Source organism: Ursus americanus, chromosome 17 (genome assembly GCF_024610735.1).
Source record: "Ursus americanus isolate L20-20 chromosome 17, mUrsAme1.1.p, whole genome shotgun sequence".
NCBI classification, from domain to species: domain Eukaryota; kingdom Metazoa; phylum Chordata; class Mammalia; order Carnivora; family Ursidae; genus Ursus; species Ursus americanus.
The window spans coordinates 50,364,086-50,382,457 of record NC_142143.1 but is presented as its reverse complement, the minus strand read 5'-3'; the positions used below and the strand labels follow the sequence as shown (position 1 = coordinate 50,382,457).

The following is an 18,372-nucleotide window of genomic DNA, read 5'->3' as shown; positions in this document are numbered from 1 at the left end:
GCCCCCAGCTTTGTCTTTCCTTTTCAACAGTTCCTTGGCAATTCGGGGCCTTTTCTGGTTCCACACAAATTTAAGGGCTGTTTATTCAAGTTCTTTGAAAAATGTCATTGGTATTTTGATCAGGATGGCATTGAAAGTGTAGATTGCTCTGGGTAGCATAGACATTTTAACTATGTTTATTCTTCCGATCCATGTGCATGGAATATTTTTCCATCTTTTTGTGTCTTCTTCAATGTCTTTCAAGAGTGATTTATAGTTTCTAGAATATAGATCCTTTACTTCTCTGGTTAAGTTAATTCCAAGATAACATATGATTTCTGGTGCTATTGTAAATGGAATGGATTCACTAATTTCTCTTTCTTCAGTCTCATTGTCCACGTATAGAAATGCAACTGATTTCTGAGCATTGATTTTGTATCCCACCACATTATGGAATTGCTCTGTAAATTCTAGTAATTTGGGGGTGGAGTCTTTTGGGTTTTCCATATAAAGTATCATGTCATCTGCGAAGAGAGACAGTTTGACTTCTTCTTTGCCGATTTGGATACCTTTTATCCCTTTTTGTTGTCTGATTGCTGTTGCAAGAACTTCTAGTACTATGTTGAATAATAATGGCAAGAGTGGGCATCCTTGTCGTGTCCCTAGATCCATTAACTTGGTTCTATAAATAATAGTATTATCTGGAAGATTTCAGAGTGATAATATGAACATAAGTTAGAAACAGTAGTATTATTGGTTTTTAATTGCTCGCTGTTACTTCAAAAGACTGAGTGCTTAAGTCTAAGGTTTTAGTTTTAGTATTTTTTGGTTTTTTTCTTCTTTCCATGCATACATCACAACTCAGCGTTGGTCTAGGATAAATTGACTTTGAACATATTCTACAATTTTTGAAGTGTATTTAGATAGCACATAAATGAATTAATTGCCAAATAACTTGTACTTCAAATTGACATTATCAATTTTGTTCTCGCTTGGCAGAAAAGAAATGTTAGTATTACCATTAAAATGTATTTTAAAATGTATCTTTTATTAAAATCCAAACTAACAAAGGGGAAACAATGGATTGACAAAGGGTAATAAATCTATAGGAAGGCAAGAAAAGAGACAAAAAGAAACTAGAAGAGGATGGTATACAAAAGAAAGGACAAAAAATACATGATTTTAAATCCAAATATATCAACAATTACAAAAAGCTTTCATTTCAAACTTCTTTCTTTGGCTTCCCCAGACTTATCAATGGACATTTGATTCTGAGGCACAATAGAATTTCTAAACCATTTATGGCACCATTTTTTTTTTCTTTTCAGTCTTTAGAGTCATTGCACTTTTTATTTACTCTTCTATTTTCTGACCTTTTCATGCTAGAGATCTTTCCTTTTCTAAACAGTAATTCTTTATTGGATTTCCTATCTCATTAATTTTATCAGCAATGTTTTGATGGACTTCTTATAACTTTGTTCTGTATCCTTAATCTCTTGAATTCCATTTTCTTCAAAATCAAAATGTAATCTACTAACTTGAAGAGTATAAAATTGCAGCTTTTCTACAAAATGATTTTGCTGAAACAAAAATCCTTGGAGTGTTAATTCTATGTCAGTAATAGTATGCTTAGAACTGGATTTCTGTCTTAAACTTAAAGCAAAAACCTATCTTCATCCTAATCTTTCTTCCATCTCTTTGGAGGTTTATGATCATTTGCTTTCTCCTTCATCTTCATGTCCCTTTATAAAATGAAGTTAGTAAGATGTCCTTTGATATACTTTAAAAAAAAACTATTTCAGAGACTTATATTTTTTATGGTGAAAAATTTATATTTAGATTTGGCCAGCTGGACTCAGTTTAGATGATCCCAATTTTGTTGGCAACATCCAAAGCATCATAGTTGGGAGCCAGTAAAACATATGCCTTCTTTTCCCCATCAGGCCTGATCAGGGTATTGACCTTGGCCACATCAATGTCATAGAACTTCACAGTTTGTTTGATCTGGTGCTTGTTGGCCTTGACATCCACAGTGAACACAACTGTGTTGTTATTTTCTACTTTCTTCATGGCTGACTCTGTAGTCAGAGGGAATTTGATGGTAGCATAATGGTCAAGCTTTTTTCTTCTGGGGGCATTCCTTCAAGGATATTTGCACTGCCTTCGGAGACACAGTGTCTTGGGCTATGGGAAGGTACATGACTGCAGATCTTCGTTTTTGTGTGACCATGGACACCTTTCAGCACCATTTTCTTGACCTTCAAAGCCTTTGCTTCGGCTTCAGCTTTGGGAGGGGACAGGGGCTTCCTTCTTCTCTTTTGGTGCCATCTTCATGAAAGGGCTCAGAGACTTATTCTTATAATTCCTTTATATTCCTCTCTATTATATCTTTGAAAATAGCTTTCCATTATATAGCCAATAGAATAATATCAAAGATATCTTTTTTATTTTAAAACTAGTTATGAATGTTTTATAGTTGCACATGGTTTTCAAAATCAAGTACTACCAGAAGATACATCTAAAAAGAGCAGTTCTCCTTATCACCACATGCCACTCCCAGGTACTGCCCACTGAAGCAACCATTTTCAACTCTCAGGCCACTTTTTAAAAATCTCTTCTGCATTCCTAAATATGTGTGTGATGCCACTTCTGATTTATCAGTTTTGTCATGATTTTTTGGCTCTTCTATATGGTCTATTTCACTACATTCCCCTTCTCCCATCATCTCAACAGGGTCATATCAGTGCTTATATTGTCACCAGCTATAAATGTTGTTGGGATAAGTAATATACTACAGCTACTTTTCTTCTAGAACTTCAGTAGAATGAATAGATAGACAGATAATAAATAGATAGATAGATAGATAGATAGATAGATAGATGTAAAAACTAATAAAATAAAGAGCAGGAAAAAATCATGAATAACTCAAAGGTTAAGTACTTGCACAAGGTAATAGTCTAAATCTGATACAAAATTGAAATGGGACTGGGTTTTGTTAGCCTGATGTAATTTTCCATTCAATGTTCTACATAGTCTAACCCAAACTTAGTTACTATAGGTGAAAATGATGTTTAACAAAGTATCTCTGGTAGTTATAGAAGTAGAAACCTTGGCTTATAGGCTAAGGAATTCACTTCATGGTGAATTTTGTGCTACAATAAGCAAATTTAGATGTTTTGCTTTCAAAAGAGCAGGAAGTGAGCTCCGTTTTTCCATAACGGAAAGTGACAAGTGAAATAGAGTTAATTTAATAAGCAACAAGTATGATGGAAGAAGAATATAAACAGGGCTCATTAGGGAAATCATTACCATTCAATCAATTTTAATGGGCTTCTTCACACTTTAAGGAGTTTAAGGCACTAGATTATTTCTTATGAAAATTTCTGAGAATAGTAAACCAGATTGAAAATTTTTGAAACAACATTAAGCAAAAACCAAATATCCATGTTAATCAATTATGCCTAACTGTATTTGGCTCAGTGGTCAAGCAATAAATTGTTTTGTATACAACACTAATTCATTTGTGACAAGATAACATTAAGTATAAAGTAATTGACGAAAGCAAACTGCAAAAAAGGGAGCCAAAAAAAAAAAAAAATGAGGAAAGACCCAACGGAATCAGAGCAGAGAAAATTCTTCCCTGAAAGACACTACTATGGTTCTATCTTCTGAGACCTGCCCGTACCCCAACTCTTCCCAGCCAATCCTACTTCACATCCCAGCTCCAAAGCCATGAGTCCAGTAATTATTCCCTGATGTCTTCCTTCCTCTTTGCTCCTTCAGTTAATAAAGAACATTGTTACCTTTCTTTCTCTTTAATTTTCCTTGTGTTTATCAGCCCCACCTAAAGCACAATGTTCTATGCCTTGAGGATATTATCATGCAACTTAGAACTAGATGGAACCTTAAATATTCTTTGGTCTAATACTTTAGTAGCAGGGTTCAGCAGATCCTAGACTAGAAATCAGGATTAGTGCAGAGTAATTGGACTGGTGGTGGTGCTGAATGCAAGGAGGGCTGCTCTAGAGCGAATTAAAAAGAACTGAACCTTTCAAAATTTGTATTTCTTGGTGACTAGATAAAAATTTATATCTATATTCACATGGGGCTATGTCAAAAATCTCTTGTTAGTACCACCTCTTCTGACAGCCTTGGAGAAATGAAGAAGTGGCATCATGGGTGGCTTTTTTAATCATTGATGGTGAATGTTATAAAGGACTGGGATGACTTAGATTATAGGATTGATGGGTGCTATATGATAGGACACACATATGACATGAGGGGCCCATATTGGACTTAAAGATAATAGCAATCTTGGGGCGCCTGGGTGGCACAGCGGTTAAGCATCTGCCTTCGGCTCAGGGCGTGATCCCGGCGTTATGGGATCGAGCCCCACATCAGGCTCCTCCGCTAGGAGCCTGCTTCTTCCTCTCCCACTCCCCCTGCTTGTGTTCCCTCTCTCGCTGGCTGTCTCTATCCTGTCGAATAAATAAATAAAATCTTAAAAAAAAAGATAATAGCAATCTTTTATTCTCTTTCATATCCTAGAAATAACTAGATATAACTAATAGAAATCATTCCTTTACAAACTAGTGTTGACTACATATATAACCTCATTATTGATTAGAGACTATTTGCAATGATCAATTCTTTTTGAATCATCTGTGTGTCCATGAGTTGCTAGGTAAGAGTTTGGTTTTTGTCATGGGTGGGGAGAGTGTATGAAAGAAAAATGAAAGTTCCAGGAAGAGATGAGAGACAGATGGTGAAGAAGGATGGAATAACAGCCAACTGCTAATGGTCTGGAGAGCTGGATTTGATCCTTTGTGGAGGTAGATTCTTAAGAAGCTCATTTAATGAAAAGCTTCATGACTCTCCAAGAGTATGGAGAGTACGTTTGGTGTTGTGTTAACAAAATGTTGAACAGCACTTGTGGAAAGCCATGCCTCGTCCTCATTCTACCATGGCCTTAGTGCAGTTCGGGGTACCCTGAGGACTCAGACATTACCAGTGGATGGTCTGGAAATCATCCTTCTCAAGAAGGGCACCGGCAAAAGAAGTGGTGTTGAAACACCTTGGTAATAAGAAAACATGGAAAACTAGAACAGACTTGTTGAAGAGAACATCTGAGATGTTTCCCCACTTCACCACTTGGGGATATCAGAAAAAAATGGGCTCAGAGACTTTGCAAGGTTGCAGACTAGGATCCTGGATGAGCAAGGGATGGTAAGAGCCATCATAACTGGAGCTTTTATGTGGCCTTGTTTGTGCTCATAGGCTGGTAGGAGCATTTGGGTTATGTTCTTATTCAATGTGTAATAAGACTGTGGTCAAAAGACCTTAAATGACCTGCCCAGGACTTCATAGCAAGCTAATGACACCTAGAACTAACTCCTCCCCTGATCTCCTGGGAAACTAGCATTAATATGAGGTTGCCAGAAACAATGCAATGATTTTTTTTTTCCTCTAGAATTGTGTGTCCATGTAAATCACTAAAGGCTAATAAATGCTTTGTTTTTCTACTATGAAGAACTAGAAGCCATTGTTTAAAATGGGTTATTAAATTAACATAACACTTCACACTGGAGATTCAGAAAACTTTAAGTAGAATTCCTGACCTTACTATTGACACACATATTTAAGTAAATCAACTAATATTTATTGATTCTAATGATGACTGAGTAACACACCATCATCGAATGAAGAGCATTTCTTTATATTAATTTCATGTGATATGGTCTTGTGCTTCTGTGTTCTTTTATTTGAATTTACAATCTCTCCTTCTCTTTTGGCCCTGTAGACCCATCACAGGAACTTGATGTTTTCACTGTGCCTCCATCTGGTATCTTTCCTTAAATTGCCTCCTAATTTCCCACTTCTTATTTGTTAAGAGTTGGGAAATCCGTTGGAAAAGTGGTTGAATTGCACACAAATGGAAAATCAATAGGCTTTGAGAAAGCACTTGTGTACTCTCTCAGAAGCTGAAGATAGTAGCTTTGGTGCTTAGATTGAATGGTATCATCTTTGGCTGCTCAGAAAATTTTACTGAGGCATTCTTACTGCTGGATTTTATCCCAGAAGGTTGAAATACCAAAATAAGTGATTTTCACTTAAGAGAAATATTCCCCTAGGGACAGAGTGCCCTATACATAGGATATGAGCCTGGTTGCTAAACATCACAAGGATTCTAGGTTAGGAAGCTTGATGATACATATAGGCCATTATGTTGTTATTTATAACAAAATAAAATTTGGAGATCACTTAAATATCCAAAAATAAGGAACGGTTAAATAAATTATGTCACATTCACACAATGGATAGTCATAGCTTAAAATGCATTTATAAGGCATTAGTTATAACTTGATAAAATATTTTTGTTATCAAATAAACTTAAGAGAAAGGATTTAAAATATCATATGGCAATAACAGTAGCTAACAATTACTGAACATCTACTATACATCAAGCACTGTTCCCAGTGCTTTACATGCAGCAGTGTCTCAACTATAAGGGGGAAATGTACTTAGAAAAATGGAACCAGAAATTCACCAAAAATATTAAAAAGTGACTGTCTCCAGGTCATACAGTTATGAATAATCTTATTTCTTCTTTTTGCTTTTTTAGAATTTTTAAATTCTTTCTAATAGCTTTATTTCATGAGAAAGCATTATTATATAATGAGGGAAATATTCGTATTTTAAAGTTGATTATCATTCCAAAAATTGGCATCATACAAAACCACAGAAGAACAGATTTTTATCTTATCTCCCCTTGATATAGGATACAAAAGACACAGAGTAGACAAGTTTGCAATTTTTTACATGTATTTTGGTACTCCCAGAGCAGCTAATCACCAAGGGTATGTCCTTATACTATATTATTTCCTCTCTAAAACCTGGTGTACTATTCCAAAAGACGTGTTTCATATTATGAAAAATGATATGCCAACAGATTGGACAATGTAGAAGAAATGGACAAACTCCTAGAAACACTTAACCTCCTAAAACTGACACAGAAATAAGTAGAAAATTTGAACAGAACAATTATCAGCAATGAAATTGAATCCATAATCAAAAAATTCCCAGCAAACTAAACTCCAGGACGAGGTGGCTTCACAAATGAATTCTACCAAACATTTATATATTTTTTAAAGATTTTATTTATTTATTTGCGAGAGAGAGAGTACAAGCAGGAGGAGTGGCAGGCACAGGTAGAGGGAGAAGCAGACCCCCTGTTGAGCAGGGAGCCCAATGGAGGACTCGATCCCAGAACCCTGGGATCGTGACCTGAGCCAAAGGCAGATGCTTAACCGACTGAGCCATCAAGGTGCCTTCCTCCAAACATTTAAAGAAGAGTTAATACCTATTCTTCTCAACCTATTCCAAAAAAAATAGAAGAGGAAGCAAACCTTCCCAATTCATTCTATGAGGCCAGCATTACCCTGATATGAAAACCAGATAAAGACACTACAAAAAGAAGAGAACTACAGGGCAATATCTCTGATGAACACAGACACAAAAATCGTCAACAAAGTATTAGCAAACTGAATCCAACAATGCATTTTAAAATTCATTCACTTATCTACAATAGCTAAATTATGGAAACAGCCCAAGTATCCATCAACAGATGAATGGATAAAGATGTGGTATATGTATATACAGACATACACAATAGAATATTACTCAGCCATAAAAAAGAATGAAGTCTTGTCATTTACAATGATATGGATAGAGCTAAAGAGTATTGTGCTAGGTCAGGGATGTACTGTATGGTGACTAACATAATATAATAAAAAAAACACTTAAAAAAGTATTATGCTAGGTGAAATAAGTCCATCAAAGACAAATATCATATGATTTCACTCACATGTGGAATTTAAGAAACAAAACAAATGAGCAAAGGGGAAAAAAGAGAGAGAGAAGCAAACCAAGAAATAGAGTCTTAACTATAGAGAACAAACAGATGGTTACCAGAGGGCAGGTGGGTGGGGGGATGGGTAAATAGGTGATGGGGATTAAGGAGTGCATTTGTTGTGATGAGCACCGAGTCTTGTGTGGAAGTATTGAGTCACTATATTGTACACCTAAAACTAATATTACACCGTGTGTTAACTAACTGGAATTTAAATAAAAACTTTAAAAAAAGTCATTCACCACAATCAAGTGGGCTTTATTCCTGGGATACAAGGGTGGTTCAAAATTTGCAAATCAATCAACATGATACATCACATCAACAAGAGAAACAACAAAAATGAACACAGAACAAAGAGACATTCAAAAAAACAGATTTTTAATTATAGCAACTTAAAGTATATAATACAGTATTGTTAACTACAACTTTTTTTTTTAGGATTTTATTCATTTGAGAGAAAGAAATAGCTCACCCATGAGCAGGGGGCAGAATAGAGAGAGAGGGAGGAGGAGGGGGACAGGATCTCAAGCAGAGGGACACCTGGGTGGCTCAGTTGGTTAAACATGTGCCTTCAGCTCAGGTCATGACCCCAGGGTCCTGGAATTGAGTGCTGCATTGGGCTCCTTGTTCAGCAGGGAGCCTGCTTCTCCCTCTGCCTCTACCTCTCCCCACTGTTTGTTCTCTCTCTCTCTCAAATAAATAAATAAAATCTTAAAAAAGAAAAAAAAAGAATTTCAAGCAGACTCAACACCAATCCCAAGGGCTTGATCTCACAACGCTGAGATCATGACCTGAGCCAAAACCAAGAGTCTGATGCTTAACAGACTAAGCCACCCAGGCACCCCATTAACTACAAATTTCTAGGGCAGCCTGCTCACTCTGACATTTGAAGGGGGAGTCATTTACAACAAAGGAAGGGCCACAAATTCTGAAGCCAAAGAGATGAAGGGAGTTGGCTCAGAAAAAAATATAATGAACAGATATAAGTTGTTCCCATAAATCTGTCCTTGGATAACCTTAATTTCCTATTCATGCCACACCAGTATCTAATGTCAACAATGCTACCAGGAAAAAGGCCAAGGAACCTTACTCTAGGTCGATAACACCCGAACCTACTTGATGGATCTTAAGAACAAAAAAAGAAACAACTGATCATTTTATGCTTCCTGATTTGTTGTGATTGGAATACCACCTATAAAGTATTCTTGCCAAAAATCAAGCCTGAATCTGATCTCTATTCTTGTGTGTTTGAAATTTTCTATAATGAAATATTTGTAAAGAACTTTGGTGAGTTGACTGAAACATTAAGAGGACTTGAAGCAAAGCTGCAAACAGCAAAGCACAACCTCCACGGAGCTGTCTGAGCAGGAAACTGCAGAGCCACCCCAACCCCAAGCTACTGCCTTCACACCACTCCAGCTTCTGCACCGGAAGCTCATTTGCACTTCGTTCACTGCCACTGCCATTTCTCGCAGCCTTGCTACTGCTTCTGCCTGATGAAAGAGAGCTCCTGACCCATCTTTCCTATGGCACTATTTTCTGAGACAAGGTCTGATATTGTGCAGTAGAGTCTGGGTCACATAACTGCCTGCACTTTAAGAAAGACTGGAAAAGCAAATATTTAACATTTATATGAGCTCTAAGTCTTTGCCCTTCACTCAGACCCATAAGGAAGAGAATTCCCCAAAGAGAAAAGGGTCCAACTACTAGGCTGCCAAAATCAAAGACAAATGCCAGCTACTTTTTTTTTAATTGCAACTTCTCAGGTTATGCACAAACTCGTCAGTCTTACTATTCAAGTTCCTCCAAAATATGACTCAATCAAATTTCAAGGCTTCGCTCCACTCTTCTCCCACCCAAACCCTGTAGTTCAATCAAGCTGGTTCATTTTAAAAACCCATTTTCTTTTTTTTTCTTTTTTTTTTTTTTAAGATTTTATTTATTTATTCGACAGAGATAGAGACAGCCAGCGAGAGAGGGAACACAAGCAGGGGGAGTGGGAGAGGAAGAAGCAGGCTCATAGCGGAGGAGCCTGATGTGGGGCTCGATCCCATAACGCTGGGATCACGCCCTGAGCCGAAGGCAGACGCCCAACCGCTGTGCCACCCAGGCGCCCCTAAAAACCCATTTTCTATCTCTACTCATGCTTACTCTGGATCACCTTCTGCAATATTATACCCCTGGAAATCTGGCTGCTTCTTGAAAGCCTATCTCACTTATTATTTCCTTCATAAAAATTTCATGATCCCCTCCCTGAAATATGAAGTCTTTTCCTATTACAATCTTACTTTACTTTATTTGGAATTTCTCCTACTGTTCATCACATTCTCTCTGGTATTATAGCTACATACTTGTTCAAAGTTCTCCATCACACTCTAAGCGTCTTTAGAAAGTATTTTTGTATATTTCATGATCTTTGTCTCTCTTGTGGTGTTTAGAAGAGAATCTTGAACATAATTACAGTTTTAGTAAATAGAATTGAACCATGCATATGCATAAAAGATAATATTATTATTTTTCATTATTTCAAATATAAGATCTTGGTAGAATGGATCAAGAATGCCCTGTATACTGGAGGAAAGAAAGAAGAAAGAAAAGAAAAGAAAAGAAAAGAAAAGAAAAGAAAAGAAAAGAAAAGAAAAGAAAAGAAAAGAAAGAAAGGAAAGAAAGGGGGAAGGGAAGAAGGAAGGAAGGAAGGAAAAGAATGAGGCCCAGTATACATTAAGTACGGCTTTTTGCATGTCAATTGTACCTCAACAAAATGGTTTAAAAAGAAGAGAATGGGAGCATCAGGTGACTCGGTTGGTTGGGTGGCTGACTTTTGGTTTCAGCTCAGGTCATGATCTCTTGGTCACGGGATTGAGCCCTGCATCGGGCTGTGCACTCAGTGCAGAGTCTGCATCGGATTCTCTCTCCCTCTCCCTCCAGCTCACGCGCTCTCTCTCTCTCAAATAAATAAAATCTAAAAAAAAAAAGGAAAAGAAAGAGAATGTCCATATGGCATTAAAAATTTGTCAGACTGGCAGTTTTCAACATGTAAGCCATACTCATTCCCATTTCTCTTAGCAGCCAGAATCCCATACCCCCAGTGATAAATCATATTCTGCACCCATACTTCCTTTGATTTCCATCTGTTCCATATCTAACCCCATACCTTCTCCATCTAGCTTTCTAGGTGGTGGCAGCCTTATTTCTAAAGTTGTTATCTTAGGCATTATCACTACTATAAAATCCCAGAAGAGAAAACAATTCTATGTATGGAGTTAAGGAAGGTTTTCCAGGAGAGATGATATTTTGACTGTTTTCCCGGGCTTAAGTAGGCATTCACTAACTGGGAAATTGGCAGAAGGAATTTTAGACTGTGAGAGAACTGAATGTATAGTCCATAATCAAAATGGATTCTTTTCTGTGTGCTGAATCATTGACATGAGAAGATGGGACAGGAGAAAATATTTTTGGATCCAAGTATGAAGGAATTTTCCAGTTGCTTGGATTTTATGTTCTAGGACAGCTGTTCTACCCTTTCAGCATGCACTGATGGTTTTGTGAATCTGAGAAACATTATGAACTCTTTCCCTAGAAAATTACTTGCTATAGACAGAAATTTCCAAAAAATTCCAAGACTTTTAAAAAACCTGTAAAGCCCATTTGTGGACATGGGTCCACAGACCCTTGGGTTAAAAATCTAATTTTTAGTTGCAAAGGAGTTATCAAACGCAAGAAAATTATTGCTTATATTTTGTTCAAAATTCACACTTCTTGTTTTCTCAGTCTTTCTCAATCTCTGATTCATCAACGCCTAACTGCAAGGACCACTGATCCTTGGGATCAGTTTGTATCAGACTGCTGGTTATCTACCCAATATCCATTCTCACTTTTTTCTGATTTTATTCAGAATAATAATGGGCCTAATTAAAAGACTACATTTCCCAGCCTTCTTTGTAGCTGGTTGGTTTGTGTGTGTGACCCAATTTGGCCAGTGACATGTAAACAGAGGTTATTGGATAGACCCTTTTTGGCCCCTCTACTGTTCCTTCTTCCTGGAAATGTAGATAAAATGACTCAAGATCCAAGGGCTAGCTGGACCATAAATCTATTTTATAGAAGAAAGCCATGTGCAATGTGGGTTGAAAATAGTCAAAGAAAGTGGGGTCCTTGAAGACTTCAGGAAGCTGCCTCACCAGCACTAGAATATCAATTTCTGGACTTTTTTATATGAAAGAAGAAATATATAATCAGTTCTCTATTACCAGCAGCTAAATGCAAATTCTTCCTAATTTCTACAGTGGTCAACAAAACTCTAGGTACTTACCATCCTAATCCTGTTTTATGGCAATGGAGGTGGGTGGGGAGAAATTCTTTTCTTTTAGAAAACCCTATGAGTGGCAGTCAGGATGGCTGCTCCAAGTCCATTACTAGAGGACAGTTCTCAGTCAAGCAAAAGAATATAGAGAAAGTTTCCCAAGAATGTAAGGCACACATCCCTCATCAACTAAAAAATAATGACTGTAGTTAGTCTTTATAGCTCTCCAGAGGAATGATGAATATCTCCCTTTGTCCACAATGAGAAAAGGTGTCTAAGTGAGGCCTAACAGCATTAACCCAATAACCTCTCCTTAAGCCGCAAATTCCTTAGAGATTTCAGAGCAGAGGCTTTTACAGTCAGAATGTTTCTGGTTCTACTCTTCACTTCCAGTGACTGGAGTCAGGAGTCTACCAACCATGTCGATTCATATCCCACAGGTACTTCGATTTCAGTATGCCCAAAATGGAACACTCTCCCTTCCCCTCCATGACTGAATGAATGATACTGGAACGAGAAATCTGGGGATAGTCCCACACTCTTTCCTCTACCTCCCATTGGTTGCTATGTAGCTGTGATCCTACTACCTACATTTTCCTTGTGTCCTCTCGCTCTCCCACCCTTCTCTTCATTTCTCATCCAGACGATATCAGTTCCTAAACAACTACTGTCTTGCCCCCATCTAACTCATATTCCATGGTGTAATTATATCAATCTTTCAAAAATGAAAATCCAATCAGTTAAATTCAAATGTCTTAGCAGAATTCAGAGACCTATTAGTATCTATTCCACACTTGCCTCTGTAATGCCTTCTTTTGCTCCTTTATCCCATGCCATACACAACAACTGAACAAAACCACTTGCAATTTATCGAATGAGTCATGCTCTATCGTATCTCCACAGCTTTCCCTAAAAAGCTTCTCCCTATCTTTCTCACCTTGAAAACTACTATTCATGCTCAATACTTATTTAAGGCATTAACACCTCCAGGTGTTAATTGATTATGTCTTGATTATGTCTTCAAGAAGCAATATCACATGATACTGAAGAACATCACTCATGAATTCCAACTTCTGGCTCTGTGACCCTTGTCAAGTAATTTAACTTCTCAGTGCCTCAGTTTCCTCCTGTGTAAATACAGGATAAGTTCTCATAGGGTTATTGAGAAAATTGAACAAGATACTACATATAAAAGTGGTTTGAAGTATTCATGAAATATGGTAAGCCCTCAATATATGGGAGCTATTTTTCTTTCTAAGATTGAGTTAAATTCCTTAGTTTTGTGGTCCCAGCCTTCCATGAAGTTGAGAATGTATGGAAGTCTTATCCACTTGTCTTGTAGTTGGAGAAGCCAGAAAACTGAAATTATTGCTGACTCCCTTAGACCTAAGGCTCTGTATGCAAGCTATGCCAGTGGGCAAGATTTGAAGGGCAGAAACCAATCGGAGGTCAGCATCCAGTCAATTCTTGGCAGTCTGCCAGCAAATACTACCTTGGAAATGACTATTTCAGATTCCTGGCTATTTAAAGGCAATTTGGCAGAGGCAGCAACATCTTGAGCTGGATCCCTAAAGGTAGAAGCTATGCATAGCTATGGGTATCCATTTTTTTTATTTCCTAGGTGTCCAGAGGCAAAAGCACAGCATTAGAGGTGACAATCTTAACTTCGGCATAGCCTTTATGGGGCCTCATGGTGGTAGCTCCTCTGTAGGTCAGTTCTCTGTAATTCTAAAGGCATTCTTGGAGACCCAGCCTACTATCTTCTCTTTGTCTCTTCTAAAAATTTTGGAAGTGCCTAATTCCCTGCGTTAAATTCCTTACTGCTTTGATTATCTAGGGTGGCTTCTGTTTCCTGCACTGAACCCTATAACTAACAATCTAACTGGCCCCAGTAATAGCTTTCATTTCTTTCAAAGCAAGCTTTGCCATGCAGTCAGGATGCTTGCTCCCTGCTTCCCAGATACCCCATGCTTTCTTCATGTCCCCACTTTTCTGATGCATCTCTACCCTGTTCCCCTCTTTCCTGGAATCACCCCAGTAATCCCAAATCTCCTACTTGAAACAACATTTTTAGAACACTCCTTAGTCCACATAAACAATTTTTATTTTGCAACTTTTGGCAGAAGCAACCTTCAACGGTAAAATAAGAATTAGGAAAGTTTACATACATAAACTCACAACCTAGCCAAGATTTCATGAATCATTTCCAGATTTTCACAGAAGTCATTATGTAACTTGGAAATCTTTTTCACAGGACTTTGTGGGGCTTTTTCAATATCTATTTAATGCCTCTTACTCTGGTAAAAGAAATTTCTATAGCCCCAAGTTCAACATATACATAGCATTAAGCTAAGTTATATTACCTTGGGGAATACAAGATTTTGAATCAAAAGAAGCCCCTTTAGACCAAAATATGTAATTGCTTCAAAATTTAAATTTTTAACTAATGCTGGATTCCAACACCTTTTAATGTGAATAGGGCATGAACCCCAATCTACACTCAGGTCATATATTTTAAGGTTTGGAGATACAGATTGTGATACCATCTTGCTCAGTAATTTCAGTTTATCCGAGACAATTATATAACTTAAGTAAAAGTCAGGGACATAGAGTGCCTGGGGGGTTCAGTCCGTTAAGTGTCCTACTCTTGGTTTCGGCTCAGGTCATGATCTCAGGGTCATGAGATCCAGCCCCCCATCAGGCTCCATGCTCAGCGGGGAGTCTGATTGGCTTCTCTCTCTCCATCTCTCTTTGCCCCTCCCCCATGCTCTCTATCTCTAAAATAAATAAATTTTTTAAAAAAAGATCAGCAACACAAAAATACTATAATTCTAAAGCTACTGAGATCACCATGGATTCAATGGGAAGTCTAGAAACATGTTTCTCCACTGAGGCTTCTCTGAAGTGGCTTTTTCATTGCCTAGGCTGCTCTGCACACTGAGGGTCAGCTTGTGTCAGTAGAAACCTTCCTGTAAGGAACATAACTTTTAACTCAGTTTTGCTAAATAAAGGCTGATACATGTGCTATAAAAACAAAACAAAATAGGGGCGCCTGGGTGGCGCAATGGGTCAGACTCTTGGTTTTGGCTCAGGTCGTGATCTCCGGATCATGAGATCAAGCCCTGTGGGGGTCAGGCTCCGAGCTCAGCACAGTATCTGCTTAAGACTCTTTTTCTCTCTCTCTAAGATAAACAAATAAATCTTTAAAAAAATAAAAAATAAAAAACAAAACAAAAAAGTAGCATGGATAGCTCAGGGTCCTATGCAAATTTTTGTGAAAAAGCTTGGTTTTTTTAACTACTTCTTTATTGAAAACTAAGGTTTAATTTTTTTTAAGATTTTATTTATTATTTGAGAGAGAGAGCATGAGCAGGGGGAGGGGCAGAGGGAGAATCAAGGGCACACCACTGAGTGGGGAGCCCGACACTGGGCTCGATCCCAGGACCCCAAGATGACAACCTGAGCCTAAGGTAGACGCTTAGCCGACTAAGCCAGCCAGGCACCCCCGAAAACTAAGGATTAAGCGTGAGTCCAAGGAGCAGCACTGGCAAGCGATTTGAGTAGATACACAGAGCTATAGACTCAAAATTATCTCCATCTTCTGCCACCGACACACTGCCAAAGGAATACCCCCAGTACTCCAACTCTCTCTTCTCTTAAACCCATTCGTTCTTAGGAGGCAGCTTAGTCATGACATCTCCAGTGGCCATCTTTCCAAACTCCACCCATGGCTAGTGTATTTGTTTCCCATTGCTGCTGTAACAAATTACCACAAATTTAGTGAGTTAAAACAACACCCTTTTATTACCTCACAGTTAGGAGGTCAGAATTCCAGGGGGGCTCAGATGCATCCTTAAGTTAAAGTCTCATCAAGATGCTGGCTGGGGTGGACTCTTTTCTGGAGACTGTGAGGGAGAATCCATGTCCAGGCTCCTTTAGGGTGCTGACACAATTGTCCACATTTCCTTACTGGTTGCCAGGCCGGCGTCATTCACAGCTTCTAGAGGGTGCCCACTGTCTTTGTCTTGTGCCCCCTCCTTCAAAGCCAGCAACAGCACTCCAAATCCTTCCAGAGTTTCAAATCAATCTGACTTCTCTTGCATCTCTGACTTCCTCTTCTGTCTTCTTCTGGACTAAGGGCTCCTGTATTTATGGTGGATCTACCTAGAAAATCAAGAATGTCCCTTTTTAAAATAAAATGATTAGTAACCTTAATTATATATGCAAAGTTCCCTTTTGCCATGTAAGGTAATACAGTCATAGTTCCAGGGATTAGGGACTATGAATCTTCTTAGGGGCCACAATTCTGCCAACCACAATCACACATGTTTGAGGCTTTCCAGCTAGAGTACCTTCTTCTTACAGCACTCAAAGACCAAGAGAAAAAACAAATCTCTCTATTCACAAATGTCCACTTCAAATCCCTGAAAGATATAATTTATTTGTTAAATCTTATAATCATTGCCAAGCAATAAATGTATTTATATTTTCTTATCCAATGTCTTTTATCAAAAAATATAGAAACTACTTTGGTCATATGCAAATTATTATTACAGGGTCATTATTCTGGATAAGGCATTATGTGTTTGACCGTGTGTGACTATGTGTGACAATCAGAGTAAAGTGAATTTTTGTGTCTCTGTGTGTGTATGTGTATATACATACTTTTTTTTGTCCATTCATCTGTTGATGAATGCTTAGTTTTTCTCCATGTCTTGGCTAACGTCAGTAATACTACAGTGAACATGGGGGGGGGAGGTGCAGATATCTCTTTCGAATTAGTGATTTTCTTTCTTTTGGATAAATACCAGAAGTAAAATTGCTAGATCATATGGTAGTTCGTTTTAAGTTTTTGAGGAACCTCCATACTGTTTTCTTTAGTGGCTACTCAAATTTATAGTCCCACGAACAGGGCACAATAATATAGCGGGGTATTATTCTGCCATAAGAAAGAAGGAAATCCTGCCATTTTCAACAACATAGATGGAACTTGAAGGCATTACACTAAGTGAAATAAGTCAGACAGAGAAAGACAAATACTGTATGATCTCACTTTTATGTGGAATCTCAAAAAAAAGAAGCAGTGGCAGCTGCTCATTGATACGGAGAACAGATTAGTGGTTGCCAGAAATGGGGGGTGGGAGGTGAGGGATATGGATGAAGGTGGCCAAAAGATACAAAGTTCCAGATAAATAAGGCCTAGAGATGTAATGCACAGCATGGTGGCTATAGTTAACAATACTGTGTTGTATATTTCAAAGTTGCTAAGAGAGTAGATCTAAAAATTATCATCATAGGAAAAAAGTGTAACTACGTGTGGTGATGGACGTTAACTAAACTTCTTCAGGTAATCATTTTGCAATATACACATATATCGAGCCATTATGTTGTACACCTAAAACTAATACAATGGTACATGCCAATTATATCTCAACGTTTTACAACTTCTATGAAGTATTTTTCATTTCTTCTTCAGAAAAATCACCGATTTTGATTCTCGTTCAAGTCATCTCACTGCCAACAAAAGGGGAATTTGCCAGTTTACAAATCTGCTCAAGAAACAAAATAAAATTTAACTGTAAAAACTTTCAACATCTCAAGATTCATATGTATCCTAATGCGAAACAGATGGCTATCAACATTGCTTCCTAAGAAGGCAACATCGGCAGAAGAAATCCTGCAGAAGATTTAACCCTCCATTTTCTTCCTGTGGGAAATTCTGATGTGAATCGCTCCTCTGACGTTCACAGCAAGTTCCCTTTGCTCCAGTGACAGCGTCTATTTTCCAGCACAAAACGTACGTTTAGTAAAACATACGTAATATGTGTTTTGGGTACAAGAGGTAATGTCAGCTATTACTCATGGACCCAAAGCCCACATCATATGAATAATGTTGGTTGAATGTAGTTAAAAGTATTCACGGTAACAGAATCTCACATTTTTTTTCCCCTGAAAGGGATCATGGCTCAAACACCTTATAAACCAGATCATCCTACAAGCTTACACTTTCTATTACTTGCTCTAATTTCAAACTGCTTACATGCAAGTATTTAAACTATTATAATCAATCTCTTAAAAAGTAGCTTGTATTGGGGGGCCTGGCTGGCTCAGCCAGTGGAACATGCAACTCTTCATCTCAGGATTGTGATTTCGAGCCCTACGCTGGGTGTAGTGATTATTC

At 37.9% G+C, this 18,372-nt stretch overlaps 1 pseudogene; it reads right to left on the bottom strand.

Annotated features, from left to right (window-relative positions):
* Window positions 1-1,808: 1,808 nt before the first annotated feature.
* On the bottom strand, window positions 1,809-2,307 carry LOC123787300 (large ribosomal subunit protein uL23 pseudogene; annotated as a pseudogene).
* Between the last annotated feature and the right edge of the window lie 16,065 nt (window positions 2,308-18,372).